The sequence below is a fragment of the Urocitellus parryii genome, chromosome X, assembly GCF_045843805.1.
Source record: "Urocitellus parryii isolate mUroPar1 chromosome X, mUroPar1.hap1, whole genome shotgun sequence".
NCBI lineage: Eukaryota > Metazoa > Chordata > Mammalia > Rodentia > Sciuridae > Urocitellus > Urocitellus parryii.
In genome coordinates this window covers 25,898,698-25,922,841 of record NC_135547.1, presented here as the reverse complement: position 1 = coordinate 25,922,841, position 24,144 = coordinate 25,898,698, and the positions used below count along the sequence as shown (strand labels likewise).

The following is a 24,144-nucleotide window of genomic DNA, read 5'->3' as shown; positions in this document are numbered from 1 at the left end:
GGGAGATCCTGTCTGTAAATAAGAAATAAAAAGGGCTGGGGATGTGGCTTAGTAGTAAAACACCTTGGGTTCAATCCCCAGTAAGCCTCCTCCCCCAAAACAATCTGAACTGCAATAGTGTATATAATTCTATGGCATATGACAGAGCAACAGAGACCCACCCTTAGCTGAGCTGTTAAATAATTCTTTATTTGTGAGAAAATAAGAATATTCACTTATCCCAGGTAGCTTACCTCCTATTTCTTCCTTTGGGAAGTTTCTGGAGCATTTTTCCCCAGCTAAGATAAGACTTACATATTGTGAGCAGTATTTCTTCTATGTCTAGAATAATACTTCCTTTGTACCTTTAGCATTGGATCAAGCTTTTTATGTAATTTGGAGGTTAATATTCCCAGTAAGTCTCTCCTTAGGAGTAAGTTAGAGGCTCAGGGAGCCCACTAAGGTACTAACCTCTTCCAGCAGTCATGCAGTAAGTAGCCTAAAAACATTAATGCACCTCCTTAACCACTTTGCTCACTTCCCAAGGATAGACTTAGGCACAGGAGAGTATATGGCCAAATATATTTTATTCTATTCATTGCATTTATTGTGCTTATTACCCTCTAGGCACATATAAATACTGTACAAAAATCTGGTTTGGATAAAGTCAGCTTTGATCAAGAAAACATTTGCTGATAAGGTTCAAAAACCACTTGTACTTTTTTGTTATTGTTGTTAAGATCTGGCTCCTCTATTTGGAAACTTCTACTGCACAATCATGAGCTAAGAAATGACAGTAACAGGGGCTGGGGTTATGGCTCAGAGGGAGAGTGCTTGCCTTGCATGCGTGAGGCACTGGGTATGATCCTTAGCACCGCATAAAAATAAAGCAAAGATATTGTGTCTACCTGTAACTAAAAAAAAAATAAAAAAAGAAATGACAGTAACAGAATGAGATAAAACCTTGCTTGTTCTTCGGCAATTGAAGTGATTTTTTAATTTATTTTTTAGTTTTCAGTGGACATAAAATCTTTATTTTATTTTTTGTGGTGCTGGGGATAGAACCCAGCGCCCGGCGCATGCCAGGCCGAGTGCGTTACCGCTTGAGCCACATCCTCAGCCCTTGAAGTGATTTTTTTTAAGGTCCAATATAAAACTTTGATTTGTATTGAGTGTACCTCTCCAAATCCTACCAATGTGTTGAATTGCATGATATCTGAAAATTTCTTGTGGGGCTGAAAAGTTGATCTGTAAGTATTTGATGCCACCGAAAAGTGTCACAAAGTAAGCAGAGTCTAAAGGGTTATCTCCAAAGTAAAAACAATTATTTTCATTCTACATCACTGTTCTGACAAAGGTTCTTTTTCAAAATATTCTCCCCCTTTTTGGGTCAGTAACCTAATAATACCTTTGTGAGGGTAGTATGACCTAAGTTTTCAATTCCTTATTTAACTATATATTTATAATCTTCTTTCATCCTTAACATTTCCATTCTGACTGCTGATATTTTTTCATATAACCATATACTTAATACAGTCATGACAATTTGTTTTCTGTTAGCTGGATGGGAATAACTGGGGCAGTTTTGCACAGCATTTTTTATTTGTAATGTTACTGAAAAATGTTTTTGTGAAGAAGTGTATTATTGGTCTGAAACTCAATTTATCAATAAAGATTATTGTCTGTATTTTAATACTAAGAATATGCCAATGAGGCACTGCTGTGCATTTTGATTTATAGCATATGTGACTGATATATCTGCAAGGGGCTTGAATTAAACAAACTCTTCTGAAAATGAGTTGTGCTAATAAGGCAGCATTCGCTGAGGGTGGAACTCAGGAAAAACTCCAATTAAAGATATCTTATTCTTTCTCCTCAAAGAGCAAAAATGTTCTGTTCAGCTTTTCTTTTGCAGTGATAGGATCTAATCCAGGGCCTCATATTTCCTAGGCAAATGCTTTTCCAGTAAACTTCACCTCCAGCCCTAATCTATATTATTTTGGCCAATTTGAATCATTTTTAGTGAAGGAGGTAGCATCATGCAGTGATGGAAAAGAGCAAGACATAGACGACTTAGCTTCTGGTATAGTCTCTCAAATTATATTACTTCTAGGTTACCTTACATATCATTGTTTAATATATAAACCTTAAGTTATACATCTATAAAATGGGAAAGCTAATATTTGACAATTCTATCTCAGATGGTTCCTCTTAGTGTTAAATAATATAAGATAAAGTATGTAAACATTTTTTGAAAACCATAAAGCACCAGACAGAGATTAGCTCTTTATTAACAGGTTTTCCCCAGTTTTTTATATTGCAATAAGGTATTGCTATGTTTCCCAGGCTGGCTTTAACCCTCCAAGTAGCTGGATTTACAGGCTCATGTCACAGCACCTGACAGAAGGCTTCTTGTGTAACTGTTTTTAAATTTTCTTTATTTGAGAGAACTGTTAATTCTCATATAATTTCATTTATTATTTATAAATGAAAAAAATGATAGCTTAGTGAGGTGATGGATGTGTTAATTAGCTTCATTAGATCTTTCTATAATGTATACATAGATAAAACATCACATTGTGTATCATAAATATACACAATTATTATTTGTTAATTAAAATAAAGAATCATAGAACATTTTGCAATAACTAGAGTTCAGCTCATGAGACTAAATACTTGCCACCTCTCAATTCATGCGAAATAGATTTAATCACTTTGGCTTCAAACTTTCTGAATTAGTGTCAATGTAATCAATGTTATTTTGCTGCTTTGTTATGACACAAGAGATGTCATAATGATCAATAGTTTTATCAATTTTCTAAACAAAATAAAAACCACACAATTTCATTTTATGGCAGACTCAGGTACCTTAAAAGATAATCTAGGTAGAAAGGAGAGTTAGTTCATAATGAAGTCTGTAGGACATGATTATCAAAATCAACAAAAATGTTAAAAATTTAGAGATTTCCAGGCCCTGTCCCCAGAAATTTTGATTGAGTAGATGTTGTGTGGAACATGAAACACTGTACTTTAAAAAACTGCTAAGAAATTCTGAGGAATAACCAATTTGAGATGTACCAGTCTAAGATACCATGAGATGCATAATGACAGGGATTTGTCCTCAGTGCTTTGCTCTTTAGAGACAATTGAGTATTTAATTCAAATCTCTACAGTATAACTGCATCTTCCATGACGGTTCCCTACTGCAAATATAAATTGTCATTGTCAGAGACTACATCTTACTTCCAGTACAAGGATTCTCCAAATTTAGTGTGCTTTAGAACCACTTAGGGTGCATGTTGAAAATTTATTTATCATGGTCCCACTCCCAGAGATTTTGATACTGTTAGTCTGGGAGGGACTCTGCATTTTAAACAAGAATCACAGCTGATTCTGAAACAGATGCTCTAGGTAATCACAATTTGAAAAACACAGGCTTAGGCAGTAGACATTTTTATTAACACAAAAATGACTTTACTAAATATGATCTTATTTTTAAATATACATGTGTGTGTGTGCATACACACACACCAGGGCTTGAGCCCAGAGGTGCTTAACCACTGAGCCACATCACCAGCCCTTTTTTATTTTTTATTTTGAGACAGGGTCTTGCTAAATTGCTGAGGATGGATTTGAACTCACAATCCTCCTGCCTCAGCCTCCTGAGTTGCTGAGATTAGAGGGGTACACCACAATGCCTGGCTCAGATTAATATTTTTAGTGAGTATATTCTTTCTGTCAAAGAAATAATTACCTATTTCAAATTCATTACATTTCTTTCAAATCCATTTCAATATGGATTTGAATTAAATACACATCTTTGGACTTCATAGAATAAAGTTGAAAAGTCCTCTTAGATTCTATTTTTGTACGCTTAACATTGCATACTTCAACTTAATTTTAGAAGAGTAGAAATGGATCATTAAGGGTTACATACATAATCATTGGGCTCATTAGAATAACTAAAAATGCTTAAGTTTTCTCCCACACATTTCACTATGAACTAAATATAGACTTGGTATATCCTTCCAGAATCACCAGACTATTAGCTGAAGCTAGGTCAACAATTCCTATAGCTTAGTCTTTTTTTCTGCTTTAGAGTATCAATACATTTAGCCCAGTGTGGTGTTGCACACCTATAATCCAGTGGCTCAGGAGGCTAAAGCAAGAGGATCACAAGTTGAAAGCTAGCCTCAGCAATTTAGGGAGTCCCTAAACAACTTAGTGAGACCCTGCTTTTAAATAAAATATAAAAGAATTGGGGATGTGGCTCAGTGTTTAAGTGCTCCTGGGTTCAATGCCTAGTACAAAAAAGAAAATATATATATATATATATATCTGTATATCACATTTTCTGCCAGTCCTGTCTATACCTTTCACATGATTTTTGTTAGTATTCTGTTAAGCTTAACATTTTAAGTTTGTGAGTGTTGCCTAGATTTAAATCATAATACAATGTATAAAAAAGAAAATGAAAACCAGGTTAAAAAAAAAGAAAACCACATGAAATCCCATTATCTAGTAGTGACACTTAATATGTATGTATATGTGTGTGTATGTTTTCATATGTAAAACAGAGCTCAGATGACTCTATACACAAATTTAATACACAAAATTAAATCATGTGTGCTTTTCTATATCATTAAATGATTTCTTAAAACCTAATTTTTAGTCAGGTGGTACACACCTGTAATCCTAGCAGCTCAGGAGGCTGAGGCAGGAGGATCACAAGTTCAAAGCCAGCCTCAGCCACTTAGCAATGCCCTAAGCAACTTAGAAAGATCCTGTGTTTTTAAATAAAACATAAAATATGGCTCAGTAGTTAAGTTCCCTTAGTTTCAGTCCCTGGTGCCAAACAAACAAACAACCCTCCCCTCCAAACAAAAAACCTCATTTTCAGACTTCTATTTTCATGGTAATATAAAACCATAAGAAAAAAAGAAGACTAAATCCAAAAGTGATTAGGCATATTTATTTATGTTTGTTTACTATTCAAATTTCCTCTATCATAAGATTGTTTTGAATAGTAAATGTGTTAGTATATATATATATTTGGCATTTGGAAAAGTGTCACACACATATACATATATAATGTCTATTTATTATCAACTATTATAGAGTATGATTCAAAAGTATTTTTGTTCTCCTTATATTAGTAAAAGTTACTAATGTCTAAAATAAGCAGATGACATTTCTCCTGATTCCTCTCATTAAAGCAGCAAAATTGAACATTAATGAGTATAGAGAGATATGTTGTCATGCATGTTAGTCTGGAAAATATAAATTCATCTCATAAAAAGTCAAAGGATGAAAGAAAATTTTTACTATTAATTGGAAACAGTGTCATTGGTGTCCTGATTCAAAGGGCACTCAAGTGTAAATATACAGTAACAGAAAGAAAGAAGAGAAAAAAGAAAAGAAAAAGAAATAAAAATAATTTAACTTCAAGTGAAGCTATTATCAACCTTTATTTCACTAAAATCTTTTCCTCAGAGCCCATGACACCAAATAAAATTAAATATAGAAAAGTTTCATAATTCACAATGACATCCTTAGTGATAAGACATTTTAAAATAAAAAATGCAATACTGAAAGCATACTTCAAAATTATTAGGTGTAATATTTTTATAGCCATAAGCATTTAAATTTTAAGAATTGAAAAACTGGAGGACTAGATACTATTTATGGACTTAGAAAGATTTAGTCACTTTCATAAGTTAAATTTCTTTCTCTAAGCCACCTGTTCTCTCTCCTCAAAAATGGCTTTGTTAAAAATAATCTCAAAACTGACTACTCTCTCTTCCAACAGAACTACATTAAGAACAAAGTAGGATATTTTTCTTAATTATAGGTAAAGACTCTGGACAGGTTCATGGCCAGTCTACTAAGTTGTTATATTCTTTCCCATAACATTTTAAAAAATGGTCAGGAACTCTCAGATTAGACACTATCTAAAATAAAACCAAGCAGCTGACCTAAGTTCAGTGAAGTGCTGAAAATATATGTTACCTGGGATTTTAGCTTATTGAGTTCCTTAATCATAGAAGGCATAATTAAAGGTGTAAAGATTCATGTGGCTGAGTATTTGAATTATTGTATGTTTACATCAATTTAGCTAAAAGCCATAATTATCAATTAGGATAAATCCAAATTAAAATTCTACCTCCATTTTCCCACTTTGACTACAACAACATTATTTCTGAGGAATATTTATTTCTGAGGAATATTTTATCTTTATTTTTTTTGTAGTGCTGGGGATTAAACTCATAGCCTTGTGCATGCCATACAAGCACTCTATCACTAAGCTATATCACTAGCCCTTGGAGTAATTACTAATGATATGCTTTAGATACATTTATTTACTTTTTTCATATTTCATAAATGATAATTCAAATAAATGATAAATATTAAAAAGAATAATCATTTTCAAATATAGTATTACATAACAAACAACAGATAGTCTCTGGTTATATGTATCATTTCCCAGCATAGTGGTGTATACTTTTAAATCGGTCTAACATTTTTTGGCGGGGGTACCAGGAATTGAACTCAGGCACTTGACCACTGAGACACATCCCCAGTCCTATTTTGTATTTATTTAGAGACAGGGTCTCCCTGAGTTGCTTAGGGCCTCACTTTTGCTGAGGTTAGCTTTGAACTTAGGATCCTCCTGCCTCAGCCTCCTGAAGCACTGAGATTTTAGGCATGTGCCACTGCGCCTGACCATGTCTAATATTTTGAGGTATAACCTTTTATTTAGCACTATTGTTAAAAGTTACTATTAGAATGAAACCTGAACATGATGTTTACTAAGAATCATATAATTTTTAGAAAAATGCATAAGATATAGAATATTGGAGAAAGAAAGAAAATGAAATACAGCTATATAAAGAATATTAGCTTCAAAGTTTCTATTTCCCAATTTTTAAAAGTGAGCATATATTAGTTTTATAATCATTAAACATATTTATTTAAAAGGACCTTAGCATTTCACATCATAGAACCTGATTCAGAAAATACATTCATCATTTACACTTTTATATGCTGCTGATGACAATCAAGTCAAAAACACAGTTAGCTTTTAGCATGGCATGTAAACTGAAATAGGATTTTGCTTGGGACAGTCATTAATTGAATACATAAATAAAAATATGTTGGTTAAATAAGCAATCCATAATGAATACTATAACTTTATTGTTGAGATGCCCACAAACTTTTATAATTTTATCACATATAAAACATTGACTTGTGACTGAAAAAGAGAGTTTTTATTGATAACACCTTAATTATACTGCTTCCCATTGAAAAAAAAATTTCTTTGTATGTCTCATTCTACCTTACCCTTTCATTCTTTCTTATCTATTCTTTCTGGAGTACTAGGTATTAAATTTAGGGGCACTCTAGCACTCAGCTATATAGCAGTTCTTTTCATTTCATTTTGTGACAAGGTCTCACTAAGTTGCCGAGGCTGACTTTGAACCTGTGATTCTCGTGCCTCAGCCTCCTGAGTTGCTGGGATTATAGGCATGTACCACCACCTGGTTTACCTTATTTAAATTTTAAAGATGTCAGGTCTTTTCTTAACATTTGTAAAAACTTATAATTTTTCTTGACATTGTAATTTCTGGAAGATATAGTATCAATTTAGTTTTATTCTGTTTTCTGGATCAGAGCTGCTGTAAAATATTATATGCTATATGTATACTAACATCATAGCATAATAATGTTATATAACAACCATAATAATATAATAACACTTTCATCAGGACCATGTCCAGCATTTTCCCCAATATATCAGACAGTTAAAACAAAGATTCAATTTCATTTGTTTAGTCCTAAAAAAGTCTATCTGTGGCTTACCATGAGAAGTCAGAACTTTGTATGGATCCAGATATCCTAAACTCCATTTCTTAGCCAATACCTAGGAAAATATCAGGGGAATCAAGCAAATCATTATGAAAATAATAATGATTGAGTTTTACACTTCTGGAAATTTTATTTTAATGAATTTTTATTTTAAAGACTATTAAATTCTTAATCAGAGAAATAATTATATAAACAGTAATATTTAAGAGCAACAAATAGAAATCAGGCTAATTTTAAGAATCATATGTTAATTTTATGTTTAATTTACTGAGGAAATGAAAAATTTTATCCAAAGTAGCTGTGCTATTTTACATTACTTGAATGTTAACATTATATAAGTGTTCCAATTTCTCCATATCCTCATCAATACTTGTTTTTCTCTTTTTTTATAATAGCCATTTGAGTATGTGACATGGTATATCATTGAAGTGTTTGGTTTGATGTTGTTGTTTAGCAAGCAAGCAGCAGGTTTATTACAATAACAAAAGTGACAAAGTAACAGAGTTCTCAAAAGCCAAGGGGTCCCTCATTGTGTTTATTGTGTTTTTTTTTAATATTTACGTTTTAGTTGTAGTTGGACACAATACCTTTATTTAATTTATTTATTTCTATGCAGTGCTGAGGATTAAACTCTGGGCCTCACATGTGCTAGATGAGCGCTGTACTGCTGAGCCACAATCCCAATCCCCCTCATTGTGGGTTTGATTTTCATTTCCCTAAAGAGTAATGGTGAGCATCTTTTCATGTGTTATTTTGCCATTTGTATCTCTTTCTTAGGAAAAAATTGTCTATTCAGACTTTTTGTCCAATTTTAATTGGAATATCTGTCTTTCTGTTGACTTGTAAGATTTTTTATAGATACTGAATTATAATCTTTAACAGATGTTTTTATCAGGTTTTATTTTATCACTGCAACTAAAAGGCCTGACAAGACAATATAGAGGATGAAAAGTTTATTTTGGCTCAAGGATTCAGAAGTCTCTATCCATAGATGGTAAACTTCATAACTTTGGCCCAAGGTGAGGCAGAACATGATGGTGGAAAGGCATGGGAGGAAAGCAACTCAGGACTTAGCAACAAGGAAGCAGACAGAACTTTGCTTACAAGGAACAAACTATAAACCCCAGAGCACACCACCAGTTTTCTAGCTCCTCTAGCCACACCCTACCTGCCTAGGATTACTACCCAGTTAATCCATGTAAGTGCATTAATCCATTGATTAGGTTACAACTATCGAAATCCAACCATTCCACCTCCTAACAATTCTTGCATTGTATCCCACATGAACTTTTGGGGAACATCTCATATTGAAACCACAACATCACACATACGATTTGTAAATATTTTCTCCAATTCCATGGATTATCCTTTCATTTTCATGATGGCATCCTTTGAAGAACAAACATTTTTGTCTAATTTTAAATTTTAATAATTAAATTTTGATTAAATTTACATTTATTTTTTGCTTATTTGTGCTTTGGGTATCACATTTAAGAAATTGTTGAAAATATCATATTGGAGACTGAAATATGGTGTCTAGTGTACACAGGAGAGAAAATGGAAGATGGAATCATTTTATTTGATTATTAAAATGGATTTGGTAACATCTGAGTTACACTTAGGTACATGTTCAAATATGATGTTAGATACTGATCAGCTATAGCAGAATTGCCCAAAGGTGCCTGTTTAAAAACAGATTAAAGGGCTAGGGATGTGGCTCAGTGGTAGAGTTGCATGCCCAAGGCCCCGGGGTTTGATCCCCAGCACCACACATACACAAAAATACAGATTACATGGCTCCCTTGAACTTTGAATTTAGGAATATAAATCCTAAACAAGTTCTTAAATGAGTTCTGCTGTATGTAGAAGTTTAAGAACCACTAAACTATGTAATGTTGCCCTCCAGCAGGCATAAAAGACATTTGTTTACTTCTTGCCAGATATCAGCATCCTTGTCATCTTCCACAAGATTCACTGCAACGTTATTTAAATGTGCTCTTACTATGTGTTTGGCACTGTGATAAGCACTAAAGATATACTAAATATAAAATTTAATGAGAATATTTAAATGTGTTAATTACTGTGGTACATATGTACATACACACATAGATATACCACACAGGCACATGCATTATGCAAAAAATTGCCATTTCAGAGCTAATTTAGTTGATTCATTTGTGAGTCCACAAGCAGAATCTCATTATGGGAGACTAGATGTCAGTTTCTATTTGGTCATTACAATGATTTAATAATGAGAATAACATTTAGAATATTGGATAATTATTGGTCAAGAATAAGAACACAACAACAATTTGTGAGCTCTCCTTGAGGAGTTCATGTCTTAAACACAGTTTATCTTATTTGAGAAAGGAAACTACATAGACTCTTGTGTACTTTTGAGCCTCTGTGAATGTTGTGGTTTGCATTATAATTAAGATCTTGTTGCAAAAGAAATAATATGTGAAATTTGTATTAGTTTAGACATTACTGTAATTAAAATGCCAGGAGAAAATGAGAAAGGCATAGAAAGAATCTAGAGGCCAATGCATCCAAACTCATAGTCATTAATTGGGGTGGCCAGCTTCCAAGATGATCTCTAGTGATATCCATCTCCTGGTATCCTCACCTTTGTGTAACATTCTCCCCATAACATTAGCATGTGTGATCAATGTCATAGGGCAGAAGTGATGGTTATAAATGGCTGTGACTATCATTTTAGACATGCTCTCACTCACCTGCATTCTCTCTCTGTCTCTGTCTTTCTGACACTCACTCTTATGGAATCCATGGCTTGAGCAGGTCTATGGAGCAGCCCACCTGCTGATAAAACAAAGTCTCTTGCTGAAAACTGCATGAATGAACTTAGAAAAGTGAATCCTAAAAATAAAACAAAACAACAAGAAGAAGAAGATCAGAATCTTTCAATGCCCTACCACTACATAAAATCTTCAAAGACTACAGCCCTCCATGACATCTTTAGCCTGGTGAGAGATTCTTTGCAAAACCACCCAACTAACCTGCCTCTGAATTTCTCAGGACAATTTTGAGATGATAAATTTGTATTGTTTCATATGTGTTAAGTTTGTGGTAGTCTGTAATGCAGTGATTGATAAGTAGCATGTAGGTCAAGGATATATTATTAAATGCAAATGAACAGTTTATTATGAATTAAATCTTTGAAGAAAAGTACAACCTTAAAATTTTTATCATAATCTAAAAGTAGTTAAAATTTTTTTCTAGCAATATGTTCACAACCTATTCTAAGACAATAGTCCTCATTGACAATATTTCACAAAAACTATACAACAATTCTGGTCATAAAGAAACACTGTGAATTCTGTATGGACCAAATTCTCTCTTGGTCATACAGTATTTACATTGTTAAATTACTGTTATTACTATTAATACCAATTAGCATTCACATGTTTATTATGTAGTGGACATTTTACTTTCTACTTTCATGCCATTTATACTTATTGATTGTAATATGTGCCCATCTGATACTCATAATAAACCCATGGGAGGGGGACTATTATTCCCATTTGTCTAAGTTTACACAGCTAACAAGGGGCAGAATATAGATTTAAATATATATCCTTTTCCAGAACTGGAGTTTATTTTATGGTATGTTGAAATATTTTTATTTTCTTTTTCTTTTTTCTTTTTTTTTTTTTGCAACAACTCAGCAAAATAAAATTCTGGTTTATTGTTGGACAGCATTGTTTCACACATACATCAAATGGGCCAAAAAAATAATCAGCAACTTCATAGACAAAAAAAAAAAAGGGAGGAAAAAGAAACCTCTTTATCATTGGCCTTTTTAACCACCTCATGCAAAGCAACTACTTATAGTACAGCTAAAGTGCATACACAAAAAATATTACTGGAATGCTCAAAATAAGATTGTTTTGTTGTTATTGTTTTTGCTTTTTTTTTTTTTTACAAAGATTTTCTTTTCTCCTTTGAGATTATAATGAACATGGTCACACCACAAGTAAAGTCAGAAGTAGGACAGAGAATGCTCCAAAGGTTGGATTGATCATCAGAGATCATTAAAAATGGCTGACCACTAACAATATGTACAAAAATATAAATTGTAAATTAAAAATACAAATTTTCCTTTTTAAAAGTACTTTTAAGAAAAAAAAAAGCAGGGCCTTGGGAGTTTTGGTTCTTTTATCCTCCCCTGTTGCAAATTCACGTTGTGGTTTTGGTTGGGTGGTGAAGAGCACGTGTCACCTGTGGGTGGCACTGCCCGCGGTGGGCGGGCGGACGCGCCTCTCTACTGGAAGGTGACCACGTTTAGATTCTGAGACCGGAAGTGGAGGGTGAATAGGTCACGGTGGCCTTTTATTTTGAATATAACTTTTCCTTTTTTGCTGTCTAATCATCCTCATCGGTCTTCTGCTTCTTGGTATCAACATCATCATCCTCATCATCTTCAGCTACCCATTTGCCCGTAGCTGCCTCAGCCTCATCTTCATCTCCATCCTCTTCTTCGCCATCACCTTCTTCTCCTTCTCTTCCTCATCTACCTCATTGTCATCCTCCTGCTCCCCATTTTCCTCATTAGCATCCCCATTAGCAGGGGCGTCTCTTCCATTCTCTGCCTCCTCCACAACTTCCTTCTTCTCCTTTAAGCCCTTGGTGGTGATTTCAGAGCTAGTGTCCACGGCTGCGTCTGACAGGTGGGGCGGCAGAGGAGGTGGAGGAGGCGCGGGACGGAGGTGGTTGTGGCTATTGGGGAGCTGGACCCAGGAACAATGCAAAGATGGCTTTTCATAGCAGCCAGTGAAGCTGTTTTCTTTTGGGGGAGACACTGGGGATTGAACCCAGAGGCACTTTAACACTGATCTACATCCCCAGTCCTTTTTATTTATTTCCTTTTATTCTGAGATAGGGTCTTGCTAAGTTGCTGAGGCTGGGCTGGAACTTGTGATCCTCCTGCCTCAGCATCCATTTTAATAAGTATATAGTGATATCTCATTGTTTTAATTTGCATTTTTTTGATAGCATATGATGTTGAAATCTTTTTTTAAAAAGAGATTTTTTAATATTCAATTTTCAGTTTTTGGTGGACACAACATCTTTATTTTATTTGTATGTGGTGCTGAGGATCAAACCCAGCACCCCACTCATGCCAGGCAAGTGCGCTACCTCTTGAGCCACATCCCCAACCCCTGAAATCTTTTTATAATTGCTATCTGTATATATTTTTTGGTGAGGTAGCTATTGAGATTTTAGTTTTTGTTTGTTCTTTGTTTTTTTTTTTTGCGGGGGGGGGGGTTGTGGTTTTTGTTTTTTGTGTTTTTTTGTACTGGGGATTTAACCCAAGGGTGCTTTACTGCTGACTCAGAGGGATTCCAGCTACTACGCCCAGCTATAGAAAGTCTTAAGATTTGGTAGTGTCAATACTCTGACTTTGTTTTTCTCCTTCAATATTGAGTTGTTTATTCTAAAGTTTATAATCACCTTGTCAATATTCACAAAAGATCTTACTGGAATTTTGATTGGGATGACATTGAATCTATATAGGTCAATTGGGGAAGAACTAACATCTTGATAACATTGAATTTTTCTATACATGAAAACGTAGTTCTCCTTTGGTATCTTTCATAACAGTTTTGTAGTTTTTCTTATACAGATATTGTACATTTCTTTTTAGATTTATATCTATCAAAATGTTTGGGGGTGCTAATATAAATGACAATGTGTTTTTAATTTTAAATTCCTCTTGATCAAAGTGGTTGACTTTTGTATATTAACCTTGTTAACTGGCAACCTTACTATAATTAACTTATTAATTCCATATTTTATTGTTGATTTATCTTAAGTTTGAATATGATATGCCTACAGTGATGATTTTTGGCATTTATCCTTCTTGATGTTCTCTGAATTTCCTGGATCTGTGGAAATTCAACAGATCAACCCTAACCCTAACCCTAAAATTAATGCTGTCTGACATTAATTTGAGGGAAATTTCTCAGTCATTGCTTCAAATATCGATTCTGTTTCTTTCTTTTCTTTCTGATATGACCATTATGTGGTTGCTACCCCTTTTGTATTTCTTTGATAGTCTGTTCTGATTTGAGCTTTTAAAGTATTTTTCTTCTTGTTTTCAGTTTCAGAAGTTTCTATTGTCAGCTAGGTTTGGTGGTCAGTGCTGTAGTCCCAAGTACTTTGAGGCTGAGGCAGAAGGATCACTTGAGTTCAGGAGTTTAAAGCCAGCCTGGGGGGCTGGGGATGTGGCTCAAGTGGTAGCGCATACGCAGGGCACTTGGTTCGATCCTCGGCACCACATAAAAATAAAATAAAGATGTTGTGTCCGCCGAAAACTAAAAAATAAATATTAAAATATTCTCTCTCTCTCTCAAAAAAAAAAAAAAAAAAAGCCAGCCTGGGCGATATGGCAAGTCTTTCTCTCTTTCTCTCAAAACAAAAATTCATTTAGTATATGAAGCACAGAGAATTTTCCCCCCATTGGGTCTTAGTGTTGGAGTTCATCAAAGTAATTTTCCCTTTCCTTTATAGTGTGTCTGAACTCCAACATTTTTTTTTTCATTAACTCTTAGATTTTCCATCTCTTGGCTTGCATTGCATGTTGTATAATATAATACTTAAAGCTCTTATTTTATTAATCATAGCTTTTTTCAAAAAAATTCTGCTCTGATATTGTTAACATCTTTGCCAAATTGGAGACAAGTTTTGATACTTTCTCTGTCTTTTCAATTTTTTTTTATAATTTATTATACCCTGAATTTTTTTTGTTGAAAATTGAACATGACATGCTAGGTGAAAGGAAATGCTGTGAATAGGCCTTTAGTAATGTATTTGTAAAATACGTGGGGAGATAAAGCATTCTATGGTTCCTACTTTTGGCCAGGTGGGTACCAGGGATTGAACTCAGGGGCACTTGACCACTGAGCCATATCCCCACCCTATTTTGTATTTTATTTAGAGACAGGGTCTCACTGAGTTGCTTAGTGCTTTGCTTTGAGCTTTCAATCCTCCTGTCTCAGCCTGAGCTACTGGGATTACAGGCATGAGCCACTGCACCTGGCTTCTATGGCTCTTTGATTAGGTCTCAGTCTTTAGGTAAGCCTGTCTTCTGTACATTGAACTCTCTTGGTATTTTTTTCCCTTTAGGTGGGATAGGATGCTGAACAGGTCTGGAGGTATGTATTTTTATTATTCCAGGTGGAAGGATAGAGAGAGCTAGAGGTGGTTATTTCCATGTCTGGTAAAACCCTGGCAGGTTAGATATTGGTTAAATAGCTCCTCCTAAGGGTAGGCTTTTAAAGATGAACCTAATGTTATGTATTTCAAAATTGTTCTTTTTCCCTCCCATTTTTGAAAGAAAGAGGGGATTTTTATTTGAAATTCATTGTGAAGGTCTGGCAGAACTCCTAGAGGTAAAACTCAATAAAAGTGTGAAGGTTTCCCCATGATATTTGCCTATTTATACCAAGCCTTGAGCAATTTGTCAATTGTAGTATAGATTTTACTACCCTTGGAAGTTTCTACTACTGGGTTTCTGCTCTAGCAAATTGTGATTCTCTATATCAACCCATTTTGTGTTCAGTTTTTAGGATAATGGTTTGTTCTCACCTCTCTGACAGATGTTAAGAAGAGTTGATTTTTCAGTTGAGTTTTTTACTTGGTAAGATAAGAGTAAAGACTTCTAAACTCCTTACATACCAGACAGGACATGAAGTTCTGGGGACATATTTTCATGCTTGACATTTGCTTCTGAGAGTCAAACAGTACCTATCCAACAGGATTGTGTGAAACACAATTGGTGCTTCTTGTCGCAACTTGTGCTCCAGCAGTTTGCTTCCATTCCACATTAAATTTTTCAAGTGATTCAAGATTAAAAACTTCTAATGAGAACAATTTTAAAGAAGTTTTCTCATCTTGGCTGCCTTGGCATGGCTTAAAAGGTGGAAGGGCATTCATATGAGACTGTTGGGACTGGGCAGAAACAGAAATTTGAGATTTTGCCAATGGAATTTAAATTTCTATTTTTCAGTATCAACTGCTTTTACTGCATCACAATTCTCTGTCATGGACTTACATTTTACTTTTGAGTCTGTGCAAGAAATGGCTACATGAAAAATATTTCTGTGCCTTGTATCAAGCCAAAGAAGGGATCAATGCCTGTCATATTCCTTAATTTCTATGTCATGCTCCTGAAAAAAAATCATATGATGATTTAACACTAGTAATGTTTGTCTCTGCAAAAAAAATTAAAAAAACAAAAACAAAAAAACAACTTTTGGCTCCTTTTATCAGACAATAAGAACTATATAACTCCATAATGTTTCTCATTTATCTTTAATTCCAGGAAGATCAGCATTAAATTTGGGTTCAATTGCAATGGATTTCAATCCTAATCTCTCAACCGAATTCAATTTTTACTAAGAAAAAAATGACACTTGTCACATATGCTTTATCGTTTAAGTCAATTCAAATAGTTTTAATAGATGTTGGGTATTATCAATTAATACTAATCAAGTTAAAATTAGTTTAAATATATTGTACTCATTGGAATAGTTTTTAGATTTTGAGCAAAAACAATATGAACAAGAATAGAGAAAAATAATTTTAATTCAGAAGAACTAGAAATAGAAATAACTTCAACATATTTCAAGTACTTTTCTTGCATTTTAAAAAAAATTCCATATTTGGAATTTAAAGGTCTCTGCTTTCTTTAAATTTATAACAGATTAACTAAGAATGTCAATGGCTTTAGTAATTTTACCTGTTTACTACAGAATAAATGTGATTAAGGAAGGGTTACACTTGTTTGTTGATGTGGAATTGTCAATAATGTGCTTTTGATGGAAATGAAGATTCAATTCTTTAGTGCTCTTCCTTAAAAGCTATGTCTTCAGTTGTATTTTCTTCAAGGTTCATGCTATGTAGCTGTATTATAGGCAAAATGCCTTTACAGCTAGGTCCTTCTGATACTTCAGGAACTACTAACTCTTGTACTCGTACCATTGTAGAGCTCTGATTTTCCATTTCACAGCAACCAATTTTATGTCATATGGGGAACAAATGCTGGGTCATTGTTTCTTTTTAGATTTGAGACAATTATCTGTACTATTTAAGGAAAAGAAAACTGCATGGGTGCTCCAGAGTAGCTGTCAATATTGACTAAATTGACAGAGCAATTACTTAACTTTCTATTTCATTTGCCTTTGTACACATAGCCACAAATCAACTGGCTCAGTTAACTTACTCTGAGGAATTAATTTGCTATGAAAAGCTAACTTTTAACTTGATACACTTTAATAATAGAGTGGAAACCTTCACAGTGGGCAAACTTTGAGAGTAAGGATAACATTAAATTTGGTGCTCAAACACTTGAGAGCAATTATGATTACATTCATTTTAACCATTTCAATGACTCAGGCACATTTATTCATTCAGCATGCATTCATTGAGACCAACTATGATCTTTTCACAGTACTAGGTCTGAGGATACAATTTAAAATGTCAAGTGTCAGCCTTCAACAAATTCGCAATCCAGTGGGAAAATCAGACAAGGAAAGAGATAATTATACAACAATATGGTAAGTGCAGTCAGTAATGGGGTTGCATAAAATAGTGCTTAAGAAAATGAATGTGGTAGCACCATGTAAAGTGCACTTGAGATAAGGATATCAAATTAGTAATATAAAGTAGATATTATTCCTATTTTATACATAAGGAAACTTCAGGAGCTCAGAGAAATTCAGTAATAGCCTGGGGTGACTCAGTTTTTTCATTAATGTGTTCATTCACTGATCCTTCATTCATCAGAAACTGTTCTGTGAGCCATAAATAGGGCAATGATCAAGATAGACTGGACCCTACCCTTATGAATCTAATAAGAGATCCAGAAATGTGGGAATTCAGAGAAGAAAATAATGCTACTGCATTTGGAATTCTTCTAAAGGCAATGGACATAAGTACCCAATTATATATTAAGGGATAGAGCTGACAGTCAGGCTGGGTTCATCCTACTTGTTTATGAAAGGTAGCTCTCCTACATTCTGCCAGCCAGTTGTTGGAGGATGAGGAGGGCATTAGTGATGAACCTGTGGAGTTGCTGAGTTATGGTGTCCAGATGGGAATTTACTTTAAAATTCTTCAGAACTGTATAAGCAGTGTGGTGAATAAGAGGGAAAAAAGTTAATTCTAATTAAAATCCTAGGGGTGACTAATTAACATATGAAGTGTCTATCTGAAGAAACACTTGGGGGCTAGCTAATTAGCAGGTAAAGTATCTTTTTTTTTTTTTTTAAAGAGAGAGTGAGAGAGGAGAGAGAGAGAATTTTTTAATATTTATTTTTTAGTTCTCGGCTTACACAACATCTTTGTTGGTATGTGGTGCTGAGGATCGAACCCGGGCCGCACGCATGCTAGACGGGCGTGCTACCGCTTGAGCCACATCCCCAGCCCAGCAGGTAAAGTATCTTAAAGGAAACTATCATATTAGGGTTAGCCAATTTTCACATTAATAATTTTTATTGGAAAAATAGCAGTGTTTAACATTGGTTAGAAATGGTGCACTGAGACCAACTTTCTTCGTTATGAATGAAATATTAGAAATATGAAAGTCCAGAAATTTGTGCCTTAGGTACAGTGTTATAATTCTGAAGTTTATTGGCCCTGCCCCTGTACTTCATTGAAAATCTTGCCACTTGATAAGACTACAAGGATCCTGCATCCTGCCATTTGGGGTGAAATAATGTAATTGTATTTTTTTTCAGAGTGTGCCTTTCATACATTGTGGAATTGAGGAGACAGAAGATTATTTTATCTATAATCTAATGCTAAGAAATATTAGTACCTTTGTTGAGATCATATTCTTCTGGTAATTGGGCTTTTGGATTTAAAAAATAGGCAGCCTCCATAATTTTTTTTTTTCCAATCACTGGAGGCTACTCATTTTTATCAGAAAAACCTGACATTTACAGAACTGCCAAAATAGCTCAGGAGTGTTTGTTATGGGACAACTCATTGCCAAAGTGGAACCAGAATCATCAGTTTCCAAATATCAAAGTAAACATGACCAGAATATTGGGCAGTCAACAGGAAGAGTGGGGTTGATGTTCTTGAAGAAACTCAGCAGGCATATGAGTTCCATTATAGGTCTATCTTTGGTGATGTTAGAACAGAGCAAAAATACTTTGTCTTTACTCCTGAAAACTTCACAAAGAATGGTGAGTGTTCATCATTTCAACTCAACCAATATTTACACTTCTATGCTATGTGGGGTATTTGTTCATTAACCTACATATCATTCAACCCCAATTCCATACTGAAATTGACTTTGTATGGACCTGAAACTGGATGTTGATTTTGATCAAGTCATTTTATAGCATTGCAAATTTCACTTTTTCAGTTTTACTGGTGGTTTCCAAATTTCTCTTTCCCAGCAATCATCTTGAAATTTAAACTTTTCTTTCTATATTACAGTTTTGGAAATTGCATAACCCTAAACTCAGGCTAAGTTACATTTTTTAACCTGCATATCTGCTTTTTCATTCAAGAAGTGTCATTTTTTCTCAATCTATGTGTGGAATAGCCTGGCTGGTTGATTACTTCTTCTTTTAGGCAATTTTTATCATTTTTAGAGGATTTCATCAGAGATTTATAAATAGGTAGCAATTGGTGACTAGTTGGATATTGAGTCATTTTGAAAGAGGAGTTAGATATAGTACCTAGGTTTCTAACTTAAGATTCCTGAAAAATATTAGTGCTGTTGATAAAAGGGAAACTGGGGATAGTAGCTGGTATAGTAGGCAGCCAGAGAAAATGTGACTGTCTTATAGGTACTATTTTAAAATGATTACAATCTAAGTGAGATCAAGCTTCCTGTAAGCATACTTCTTAATAGGATCAGGAATGAAGGCTGTGGGGTGAATGGATAAAGAAAATGTAGTATATATTATTGAGTCATAAAGAAAAATGAAATTATGTTATTTGCAAAAAATGGATGGAACTAGAGACCATCATGTTAAGTGAAATAAGCCAGACTCATAAAAAGTAGCATCACCTGTTTTCTCTTATATTTGGAATCTAGAAATAAAAAGGAAAGAGGAAGGGGACCAGGGTGTGAGGGTAGGAGGGTAAAAGAAGATTAAAGGGAGGGTGGATATGATTGAAGTATGTTGTATGCATGTATAAAATTTTCATAATGTAACCCATTATTTTGTACTATTGCTATGCACTAATAATTATAATAAAGATAATTAATATTGTTGATATTGACATTACTATTCCAGGAAATTCTTGCCTAGTAGAAAAAGTTGCAAAAAATATTAATCTAAACAATAAGCTGCTCAACTAGCTGTCTTTCTAAAGGTAAGAAGTTACTCATCAGGGTAAAATCCTCATTCTTAGGATGATGAATCAGTCAATGGACAAATTGCTAGCTTATCAAATGATTACTCATCAACACTCTTCAAAAATCTTGCTTTGCATATTCACCAATCTAAAAATCAACATTACAAGTTTTAGCAATTGCATTCAGATTCCTACATGCAAAGACCTTTGTTAAACCAAAAATCCAGTCTCTAGAAATCCTACATTTGATCATCCCCTTCCAAGACACTTCTAAGATCCTGTCATGGTTGTATGTTCTCTTACTATAAGTAATGCATTTAGCTCTGTTTCAGCAACAGGATGTTTTGGGGATTTATTTGTTTTAATCAACAGATATAGATGTGACAATTAAAGCTATGAGACTGAGTTTATGTGAGCACCCATAATATGAGAAAAGAAGAGCCAAGGATAACATTTGCAGAAAATGAGAGAAAGAAGATGAGCTAGAGAAGTCTAAAGAAGAGTAAGAGAATATTATCCTATCTCAGAGCCAAGAAATGAGACAGGTCTTTTTCTTAGTGATAATCATAATTGTCAGGCATGAAAGCTTTAGAGTAATAAAGATTAAAAGGAGACTGCTAAATTTACTTAAAATAAGTTTAGAAATCTCTAAAGAGAACTGTTGGCATGGAGTGGATATCTGGTTATTAAATGTGGTCAGTGGGTCTACAGTAAATTTCAGTAAGTTGGACTGAGAAAAGAAAGTGAAAATGAATTATTATAGTTGAAAGGATTCCCTCCAAAAGATAAAATAATAAGACCTAATGATGCTTTTATTTGAATTGGGGTGATTCAAGAAATTAGAGAAACTATGTAATGATCTGAATAATTTAAATCAGAAGTCAATAATATTCTTCAGTAAAGGGTGTTTCTATCTCTGTCAAAAGTACTTAGCTTCTCATAAAAGCAAAAGAAACAGCCAATACAAAAACAAAAGGTGGGCTGGGGATGTGGCTCAAGCGGTAGCGCACTCGCCTAGTGTGCGTGGGGCCCAGGTTCGATCCTCAGCACCACATACAAAAAACGAAGATGTTGTGTCCTCCGAGAACTAAGAAAAATAAAAAAAATGTTAAAATTCTCTCTCTCTCTCTCTGTCCCTTTCTCTCTCTCACTCTCTCTTTAAAAAAAAAAAAAACAAAGGTAGTGAGACAATGCATTCCGATAGTAGTTTACATAAAAAAAAAAAATCTGGGGCTGGGATTGTGGCTCAGTGGTAGAGTGCTCCCCTAGCTCGGGCAGAACCGGTTGGATTCTCAGCAACACATAAAAATAAAGGCATTGTGTTGTGTCCATCTACACCTAAAAAATAAATATTAAAAACAAATAAATAAATCAGTTTGGATGTGGATGTGAGTGTATGTGTGAAACAATGCTTTGAGGTAAAGTCATTGGGTTATGAGAGCCTTAACCTAATCAGTGAGTTAATCCCCTGATAAGAATTAACCAAGTGATAACTGAAGGCAGGTAGGGTGTGCCTGGATGAGGTGGGTCATTCTGGGGCTTGCCTTTGGGGTATGTACTTGGCTCAATGAAGTCTCTTTCTCTACTTCCTGGAGCTATGCTCCCTGCTATTTTCCTCTGCCACACTTTTCTGCCATGATGTTCTGCCTCACCTCTCACTCAAAGAAATGGAGCTGGCTATCTATGAACTGAGACTTCTGAAACAATGAGTCCCCAAATAATCTTTTCCTCCTCTAAAATTGTTCTTGTCAGGTATTTTAGTAACAGCAGTGAAAAAGCTGACTAAAACAAGAAGTTTTTACCAAGCCAAAGTATCCATGATAGTTGTTAATATTAAATACATTTGATGGACCTGAGCACTTTTCACAGTGTTTATGAAGAGCACCTTAAATTGCAGTGTCTGAAGATAGTGCTTGATTTTTCCCTAAGGAATATTACAGGGCTGAAATTTGTATCTGACCTGCATGCATCTTGATCACCATATTGAATCATCCTTTGCTGAAATATATTGATAGCCTTTGTCAATTTAGAATTTAATCAACCCATACTTCTTTGTTATTCAGATCTCCTGAAGTTAAAAAGACCCCAACCAAAAACAAACAAACAAACACATAAAAACATGAGAAGAAAAAAGAAAAAAAATATGTAAAAAGGGCTACCATGCAGCTCAGTATTAAAGCATCCTTGGGTTTTATCCTTAGATCATAACAAAACAAGAAAACTATATTTAGTTTTTAACAACAAATCCCATGACAAAAGCACTATTGGTATACCATATACCCACTGTTGTTATACAGATAAGGAAAGAAAAGTGAAAAATAATTATGATACTTTGTAATAGTAATGGAGCTCACTAGTATCAGAACTGGGACTTACCTAGCCCTATCTGACTTGAGAACCCAATTTCTTAACTACCCTAATATACCACTTGTGAATAAAACCATTGGGGGGTACTTCGGGAATGCAATAACACAACTAATTAAGTCTAGTGTCTAAGAAGCAGCAGGTTCTGGTCTTGCACTGGTTGTGGCAAATTTCCCATAGTGGATCTTTTTCATACAATACATTCTTTTATCATTTGATGAAATTTAAAATATGAGGAAATATAAACATGGAACATCTCAACATCCTTTTGTAAATATAAATTAATAATATTGTATGTGTCCCTATGTCCCTTCGTGGTGGATGGTCACTCGGCTACCTTGTTGCGGTGGGTAGAGATGCAGAATCAACACACAGACTCCAGGAGCTGGTGAGAGAACTGGCTGGACACCCACCTCAGGTCGTCGTCCAGTAGCTCAGTTTCTCTTTGGAATGCACACAACTGTTATAGGGTTCGAGTGGGGTGTGCCCATCAATCATACACAAGCAAGATAGTATCCATAAGCCAATCATCTTCTGCCTAATGTAACCGCACTATGAGGATGCTCAAACCACTGCTGTCATGGTGGAAAGCAATCTGGAAGGGTCTTTGGCCCTTACTGAGTCAGGGGTTTTATGCCCTGAAGCCCCTGACTCTCAGTTTCCTGGCCTGGTAGTTTGTCAAGGCTAACCCCAAGTGCTGAGGATGTGGTTTCACCCCATCCTGTAGGCCCTCCTGTCAGGCCTGAACAAACGTGGGTATTTCAAGCACTTCCGAGCTGCTCCTAGCTGCTAGCTGTGACTGAGAGTTATCCCAACATTTCTTCCCTTTTCATTAAATTTGTTGCCAAAGGAGAACCATGATGAGAGAAGAAAGGAAAGGGAAAAAGCATAGGAAAAGGGGGAAGAACCAAGAAAGAGAAAAGAGAAAACATCCATACATGGCCCATTCCTGTAGCTGCAGTTGTTTCCTGCTGTGGTGAGAGGGCAGCTGCTGCTGACTAGGTCTCTGTCACTTGGGTTCCTATCTGAGCTGGGCATGGGGAGCAAAGCAGCCATGGGGGCAGGAGACCTCTCTCAGATGGGGTGAAGACTTAGGCCTTTGCACAAGTGTGTGTGTGGGGGGGCGAGGTTCTGTGCCTCACTTCTGTTGGTCCCCAAGTTTTCTCCTGATGGCCCCTCTGCAACTGTGGCTGTCTTAGGTTGTCCCTCCCTTGAGGAATCTTATACATCTTTGGCTAACTAGCCATCCTCCGGGGCCAAACAGGGTGATGTGGAGCAAGGCATTGTCCCCGAGAGAGATCTCTGTCTCCTTGATAGATAATGCCCCCGTGGCCTCCACGACAGTATTTACCTTAGGATCAGGAAATTCAGGGTTCTTCTCCATGGAGGGCCCAGCTCACTGCACTGGGCTGATGAGGCAGGCTGCATTCAGGAAGGGAGTAGAAAGGCCATAGGCAGACAAACAGTAATATAGTGACAGAGCTGAGAGACACAGATAGATGCAAAGGAGGGCAGTGCTAAGACTCAGGGCATGATCCCTCATAGAAAACTGGCCCTTAGTTGGTACTACTTAGATCCTGTCCATAGCCGCCATCC

General features: G+C 35.2%; 1 pseudogene; it reads right to left on the bottom strand.

Moving 5' to 3' along the window:
• Positions 1–12,228: 12,228 nt before the first annotated feature.
• On the bottom strand, positions 12,229–23,932 carry LOC113200132 (prothymosin alpha pseudogene; annotated as a pseudogene).
• Positions 23,933–24,144: the final 212 nt, after the last annotated feature.